The sequence below is a fragment of the Erinaceus europaeus genome, chromosome 13, assembly GCF_950295315.1.
Source record: "Erinaceus europaeus chromosome 13, mEriEur2.1, whole genome shotgun sequence".
Lineage (NCBI taxonomy): Eukaryota > Metazoa > Chordata > Mammalia > Eulipotyphla > Erinaceidae > Erinaceus > Erinaceus europaeus.
Window position 1 is genome coordinate 97,223,314 of NC_080174.1, and position 8,581 is coordinate 97,231,894.

The 8,581-nt window shown below is 41.9% G+C and overlaps 1 protein-coding gene across 1 annotated transcript in view; it reads left to right on the forward strand.

Moving 5' to 3' along the window:
• Window positions 1-8,581, forward strand: part of LOC132542436 (zinc finger protein 709-like) — a 112,247-nt gene that overhangs the window by 80,656 nt on the left and 23,010 nt on the right. The gene's annotated exons all lie outside the window — the stretch shown is intronic.

An 8,581-nucleotide genomic window follows, 5' to 3' on the forward strand; every position in this document is an offset into this window, starting at 1 on the left:
AGAAGCAACAAATGTTGGAGAGGCTGTGGGGACAGAGGAACCCTTCTGCACTGCTGGTGGGAATGTAAATTGGTCCAGCCTCTCTGGAGAGCAGTCTGGAGAAGTCTCACAAGGCTAGACATGGACCTTCCATATGACCCAGTAATTCCTCTCTTGGAGATATACCCTAGGGACACCATAAGACCCAACTAAAAAGATATGTGTGCACCTATGTGCATAGCAGCACAATTTGTTCATAGCAGCACAATTCCTGATTATGAAAACCTGGGAGCAACCCAGGAGCCCAACAACAGATGAGTGGCTGAGAAAGCTGTGGTATATATGCACAATGGAGTACCATGCAGCTATTAAGAAAAGCGAACCCACCTTCTTGACTCATCTTGGATGGAGCTTGAATGAATTTTCTTTCTTTTTTAAAGATTTGATAAATTTTTGTTTATGTAATAAAGGATTGAGACAGAAGTGGATGGGCCAGGGGAGATAGAAAGGGAGAGACAAAGAGAAACCTGCAGCCCTGCTTCACAATTCATGAAGCTTTCCTTCTGTAGGTGTGGACAAGAGGCTTGAACTGGTTCTTTGAACACTATAAAGTGAACACTTAACCAAGTGTGCCACCACTTGACCCCCTACCTAGCCTTCTTCTCCCAGCATTTTATAGGGGATGAACAATTCTTATGTTGATTAGTAGCATAGAACTGTTGAAAATGTTTTAGTTTTTGAAGATAAAAAAATGGCATTGATCCAGTATTCGTACTGAGAAAGATGTCTGTCCCAGGATATCAGAGACCTAACAAAATTCTGCTTAGTTTCCATGTGTGCTTTTTCTAAGCTTTGTCTAAGATATTATAAAATTCAGTAAATCTAGAAATGGGTATTAAACCCAAATTACTCTTTTTTTAAATGAAAATTTATTGTTATAATATATAGGTAGAAGTAGATAAAGAAGTTATCTTTAGTGATCTCTTTTCTGTAGCTCGTTCCCTTACTCCTCTGGTTGGTCTTGGGGTGAAGTGGGAAAGAGTCAGACTTACAGCCCATGCACCAACCCCATGTTTCCTTTCTCCTTTCCAGCCTCAGTTTTCTATCCTCAGGACACTTCCTTGGCTCCTTAGAGCTCTCCTACATTCTTCCTCTGCCACTGGCCTGGAAATCCTACCCTCATTTGAAATTCCCAGGTTTAAAGCAGCCTCCTAGGAGAAATTACTCCAGGTTTGTCTTCAAGCTGCCATCTTGGCTCCATCCACACCCTCCCCACCCCATGTTACTGTTTTAATACAGATCTCTGAGCAGTACTTAGGTGAGGCTTGAATTAAATAAGAAAAATAATAGATGTTCTACTAGATTTTTTTTAACCTATTTTAAATGTATTTTATTTTCCTTTTTTGTTCCCCTTGTTTTTTAAATTGTAGTTATTGATGTCATCATTGTTAGATAGAAAAGAGAGAAATGGAGAGAGGAGGGGAAGCCTGTGGGGAAGAGAAAGATAGACACCTGCAGACCTGCTTCATCACCTGTGCAGAGACTCCCCTGCAGGTGGGGAGGCAAGGGCTCAAACCTGGATCCTTAGGCTGGTCCCTGAGCTTCTTGCCACATGTGCTTAATGACTCCTGTTTTCATAGGATATTTTGAATGCTTTTGTTGAATAAAAATTAAAATGTTGGAAAGAGATGTCAGTAGAATTTGTGGGCTTTGTCATGGTCCTAATAGGCAGGATAACTCACTACATGATTCCATAACCTCTTCCGCTTACATTGCACAGCTAGCGTATTGTACCTTGTATTCACTACAGTATCTTCCTTCTAGGGGCCATACTGTCCAATGATGAGGCTGTGCTGCTAGATTTAAACAGACTCTCAAGCTATTTCTGTGATTTATCTTTCATTTTCTGGCCTGAAACACATTCAGGGAAAGAGGAAGTGATGGCAGTTTCTTGGGTAAGTTGACTTGTCCCAAATCAAATTCTGTTTCTTATTCCTCTTGAATAAGTTGTATTTTAATTAATACATATTTAATTTACTGTTTATGTTTTGCCCATATTTCTTTCCTTATATCTGTCTCTTTCTCTCTCTTTCTGTCAGGGCACTGCTCATCCCTGGCTAATGTTGGGTCAGGGAATAGAACCTGGAACCTGAGAGCCTCAGGTAGAAACTTGATGTTATCTACCCCACTCTTGTATTTCTCTTTTCACTTACTCTTTTTTTATTATTTAATTTTTATTTATAAAATGGAAACACTGACAAAGCCATAGGAGAAGAGGGTTAAAATTCCATACAGTTCCCACCACCAGAATGCCATATCCCATCCCCTCCCCTGATAGCTTTCCTATATTCTATATCCTCTGGGAGTATGGACCCAGGGTCATTATGGGGTCCAGAAGGTGGAAGGTCTGGCTTCTGTAATTACTTTCCCACTGAACATGGATATTGACAGGTCAATCCATACTCCCAGCCTGTCTCACTCTATTGCTAGTGGGACAGAGCTCTGGGGAAGCAGGACTCTCTTAGTTAATTTTTTAAATGTTTTATATTTATTTATTTATTCCCCTTTTTGCCCTTGTTTTCTTGTTATAGTTATTGTTGTCATCATTGTTGGATAGGACAGAGAGAAATGGAGAGAGGCGGGGAAGATGGGGGAGGGAATATATATACCTGCAGATCTGCTTCACCATCTATGAAGCGACTTCCCTACAGGTGGGGAGCCTGGGGCTCGAACGGGTTCCTTAAGCTGGTCCTTGAGCTTCACGCCACCTGTGCTTAACCTGCTCTGCTACCGCCTGACTCCCATTAATTTTTTTATAATTGATTTCAATGAGAGATAGAGACTGATGAGAGTACTGCTCAATTCTGGCTTATCTTGATGCTGGGGATTGAAAGCCTCAAGTATGGAAGTATTTTGCATAATCACTATGCTATCTCCACAGCCACTTACTCTTAAAACTAATTTTCCTATTAGTATTATCACTGGGACTCAGTGTCACCATTCTCGAATGACAAGTTATATAGATATATAGCTACAGATATAAACAGATACAAGAAGTGGGGGTGGTGGTGGTGGTGGTGGTGAAGCACATATAATTGTGAGACTTCCCTCTACAGCTGTTGGAAAGATGATTCTTGAACCCATCTGAGTTCACACAGGTGATCATTTGTGGTTTCCACTTGGTATGCCACCAGAAAGATCCTGTGAAATAATCTTTGAATACCAAGACATAACTTGTTTTGTAAAGTGCAACTTTGTCATACCCAGATACTGAGTTTCAAGCCCTGACAACACATATAGAACTTTATGGGTGTTACTCTGGAATCTTTCCATTTTTGTTTGGTCTAATCTTCTCTCTAGAGAAAATAAATAATTAAAATTGTTCCACCAGGAATAAGGAATCATGCACAAATGAGGTTCATTAGAATACATACTTCCTAATATTCAGAGTCTTCATTTTCTGTTTCTTTTTAATTTTATTTTTTAGTTATGAAAAGGAAACACTGAAAAAAAAAACCATAGGATAAGAGGAGTTAAACTCCACACAATTCCCACCACTAGAAATCCATTTCCATACCCTCCTCTGATAGCTTTCCCCATTCAAAAATGGGCAGAGGATAGGAACAGAATATTCACAACAGAAGAAATCCAAAACACTAACAAACACATAAAAATTGCTCCAGGTCACTGATTGTCAAAGAAATGCAAATAAAGACAACTTTGAGATAGCACCTCACCCTTGTGAGAATGGCAAACGTCAAAAAGGATAGCAGCAACAAATGCTGGAGTGGCTGTGGGAGCAGAGGAACCCTTCTGCACTGCTGATGGGAATGTAAATTGGTCCAGCCTCTCTGAAGAGCAGTCTGGAGAACTCTCACAAGGCTAGACATAGACTCAGTAATTCCTCTCTTGGAGATATACCCCAAGGACAACATAAGACCCAACTAAAAGGGTATGTGTACCCCTATGTTTATAGCAGCACAATTCATAATAGCAAAAACATGGAAGCAACCCAGGGGCCCAACAACAGATGAGTGGCTGAGAAAGCTGTGGTATATATACACAATTGATACTGCACAACTATTAAGAACGGTGAGCCCACCTTCTCTGACCCATCTTGGATGGAGCTAAAAGGAATTTTCTTTTTTTTAAGTAGATATTTAAAATAATATTTATTTATTTAATAAAGGATTGAGACAGAATGAAATGAATGGGTCAGGGGAGATAGGGAGAGACAGAGAGAAACCTGCAGCCCTGCTTCACATTACATGAAGATTGCCTCCTCTAGGTGGGGTCATGGAGCTTAAACTGCTTCTTTGAACACTACTAACGGAACACTTAAAGATGTGTGCCACCACTTGACTCCCTAGCCTTCTTTTTTCTTTCTACCCAGCATTCTTTTAAAGAGGTTTTAAAAAATATTTATTTATCCTTTTTTTGCCGTTGTTTTATTGTTGTACTTATTATTGTTGTTCTTAATTGATGTTGACTTTTTGTTGTTGGATAGGACAGACATAAATGGAGAGAGGATTCCCCAATAAAGAAATAAATTTAAAAAAAAAGAAATGGAGAGACGAGAGGAAGACAGAGGGGGAGAGAAAGACAGACACCTGCAGACCTGCTTGACCACCTGTCAAGCGACTCCCCTGCAGGTGTAGAGCCGAGGGCTTGAACTGGCATCCTTACTCCAATCCTTGAGCTCTGCACCACGTGCACTTAAACTGCTGAGCTAAAAACCAACTCTCTCTACCCAGCATTCTATGTGGGATCAACAATTCTTTGTTAATTATTCTTTTAGTATTTGTTTGCTTATTTCATTTTGTTTTCCTTGTTTTTATTGTATTGGTAGTTATTGTTGATGTTGACATAGTTTTGGGTAGTACAGAGAGAAATGGAGAGAGGAGGGGAAGACACAGATGGGGGAAAAAAGATAGACACTTGTAGACCTGCTTCACCGCCTGTGAAGTGACTCCCCTGCAAGTGGGGAGCTGGGTGCTCAAATGGGGATCCTGATGCTGGTCCTTGCACTTTGCACCACGTGCATTTAACCCATGTGCTACTGTCCGACTCCTGGGATCAACAATTCTTATGTTGATTAGTGGCATAGAACCATTGAAAATGTCTTAATTTTTGCAGATAAAAGTAATGACATTAATCCAGTATTCCTACTGAGAATCATGTCTCTCCTGGGATATCACAGACCTAAGACAATTCTGGTTAGTTTCCATGTGTGCTTTTCACAACCTCTAAGATATAAGATTCAGTAACTCTACAAAAGGGTAATAAACCAGAATTACTCTTTTTTAAAAAAAATGAAACATTGTCTTATCATACAGGTATCTGACAGTCAGGGGTTGTGAGCAATTTTATTATGTACTGTACTGAGGATAGTTTGATGGTTACTGTTGTGACATACAAGTGCATCTTAAGGAACATAAGACCTTTCACTGCCAGACTTTCCACAATGGCTTCCTCCTCCTCATAGTATCTTTTTGTATTTATAAATTATATTTTACTTCCTATGATAGAGAGAAATTGAGGAGGATGTAGATTACTGGAGAACAGTTCTTCTTGTCCTCTTCTTTTGTTTGCCACCAGGGTTATTTCTTGAGCTCATTATGAGAAGTTTGAATCCACTGATGCAGAAATCCATTTATTCTTTCCATTTTATTTGACACCTGCAGGCCTGTTTCAACGTGGGCATTGACAGGTCGATCCATATTCCCAGCCTGACTCTCTTTTTCTTCATTCTGTTAAAGAACTGCTTTATTAATACAAAGTTAGACACACACAAACCACAAAGTGTCAGGTTTAAATAGTTCAGTCATAGCAAATAGGTGGCAATTCAACATCCAGGGTTGACAGAATGACTGAAGGACACTGGAACCTATCAGATTCCCACAGTGGGGTGAACATCTTCACGGGGGAAGGGAGACCCAGGTTCAGCAACCTATCAACTTCCTTGTCCTGCTCAAGAATCATGAGGGGCACACCACTCAAGGACAGGTATGCAATCTGATGTTCTTCAAGCAGATGAGAAGCTCTCAAAATCTGGAGGATTAAAGGGAAAGAACTTCTCTAATTCTGGATAGGTGTCGTCTGACACAGGAGCAGTGCTCTTTGCTTTAACAGTCTTTTGCGTTAACTTTGGGCAGAGAAAGTTTTCTGTTTCTGTTTAAGGGGTCCATTAGTCTGCACAGACTTTCCTGTGGTTCTGTATACAGTCTTCCCAGGAGCTCAGTGGTCTTGTGTATTCTGCTGCCCCCTTCCCTGAACCCTCTCTTCCAGTGCTTCCCTGTGTGAAAATGGTTACACTTGGCCTGATTGGCGTTCCCCTCACTCTGCAGCAACTGGACAAGGCTCTTTTCTGCAGGTGCAGACTATCCTCTGCTGCATTCCAGGATAGTCAGCTCCCCAAGGACAAGTGGCATCTTCTCATCCAGGCCACAGGGCTGGGCACTTATTGGCTTTCATTTTTAATTGTGTCAATAATTGGCCCTAAAACCATGAGGTCTCAGGGTTAAAACTTTTTTCTCTAACAAATGTGTTATTTCCATGTACCAGCCTTGCATTTAACTAGACAGCCATTAGTGTGTGTGTGTGTGGGGGGGGAGACAGCATAATGGTTACTCTAAGAGACTCTCCTGCCTGAGGTTCCAAAGTGCCAGATTCAATCCCCTGTACCACCAGAAGCCAAAGTTGAACAGTGTTCTAGTTGGTCAAAGAAATTTATAAATATTGGGAAACAAAGTAAAAACCCTGTAGTGAGGGGGAGGGTGGACATGAGGCTTCCTGGGCCGGTGGGGGGAGGGGGGAGTGGTAGGATGGGACACATTTTTTTGCTGGTAGGAATGGTGTTTATGTACACTCCTATGAAATTGTAGTAATATAAATCAGTATTTAATTAATATGAGAGGGAGAAAATTGATTGTATGTCTAACAAAGGGACTTTTCAAAGTTAACCCAATTACCAAATAATGTGATAACAGTAAGTATCCATTGTCTTCTTGAACCCTAAGACAGCAGGAACCTCACATTTCCACTATAGAGCCTAAACTTCCCCCAGTCCTGGGACCCTAGGGTAAGGCCCACTTTCCCACATGCTTCTCCAAATTCCTATCAAATAATATTGCATCCACCAATCGCAACATAATCAACACGAGTGCCACCTCAACATGCTTCAGCTCAGACTGTGTCCAGAGACTTCAGGTGTGGAACGACAACCCTTCAGCTTCATTACACAGGTGAGACCTTTCCTTTCATAGTATTCTCTAATTCCACCCCAGGTGGTTCACTTCCTAACAAAGTCCCAAAACCTAGATATAGACCAGGTCCCCTGAGATAGCGCATATGTTCACATGTATCCATAAACTAGGGCAAATATATACTTGAAAGCAGTAGTACACTAGAGTTTGCAGTGAGTACCCCCCCAACACTTCTTCTCCACTATTCTATCCTTTGGGTCCATGATTCTTCAACAGTTTGTTTGGCTTTGTATGTTAACTTTCTTTTCAGCCACCAGGTTCCAGATGCCATCAGGATGTCGGCCAGGCTTCCCTGGACAGACAACACCACCAATGTGTCCAGGAGCTCTGCTTCCCCAGAGACCCACCCTACTAGGGAAAGAGAAAGGCAGACTGGGAGTATGGATCCACCTGTCAACGCCCATGTTCAGCGGGGAAGCAATTACTGAAGTCAGACCTTCCACCTTCTGCAACCCACAACGACCATGTGTTCCATACTCCCAGAGGGATAGAGAATTGGAAAGCTATTGGGGACGGGACGGGATATGGAGATCGGGTGTCGGGAAGTGTGTGGAGTTGTACCCCCCCATCCTATGACTTTTGTTAATGTCTCCTTTCATAAATAAATAAATAAATAAATAAATGTATAAATAAATACAATGGAACAAGGAAGAGACCATAATGGTTATTTAGGCAAAGAAACTCTAGTGACTTAGTCTCCAAATCTCAGGTTTAATCTTTTGCACCAGCTTAGAGATGATCAGTGCTCTGGTAAGAAAAAAAAAAAAGCGGGGCTGTGTGGTGGTGCACCTAGCTGAGCGCACACGTCACAGCGCAAGGACCCAGGTTTGAGCTCCCGGGCCCCACCTGCAGGGAGAAAGCTTTGCAAGTGGAGAAGCAGGGCTGCAGGTGTCTCTGCCTCTTTCGCTCTGTATGTCCCCTCCCCTCTTGATTTCTGGCTGTCTCTGTTCAATAAATAAGTGAAGATAATTTCAGTCTCATGCCTGTAACGTGGGCTTAGCCAGGGGCACCATCACCCTGCCCCTACTCTCAATTCTCTTTCTTTGTCCAAAATAAATACAAATCAAATCAATAAAATAGCAAACAGCTTAGATTGTTCTCACTAAGTCACCCTCGGGGCCAAAGCTGCTCACTAATTCATTATCTAGAGCTTCCAACTCCTTAAAATCCACAAGAAGCGGACACTGAACCACCAGGCTAGAGAGGCAGCACTGGGATACAGGGCAGAAACATCTCTGTTTCCAGGAGCGTCAGCTTAGGCCAGCCGCACGGGCTGCTGGGACTTGTAGTTCGTACGGCTCTTCTCCCGCGGCTGACGGCGAGGAGGCGGACTACAA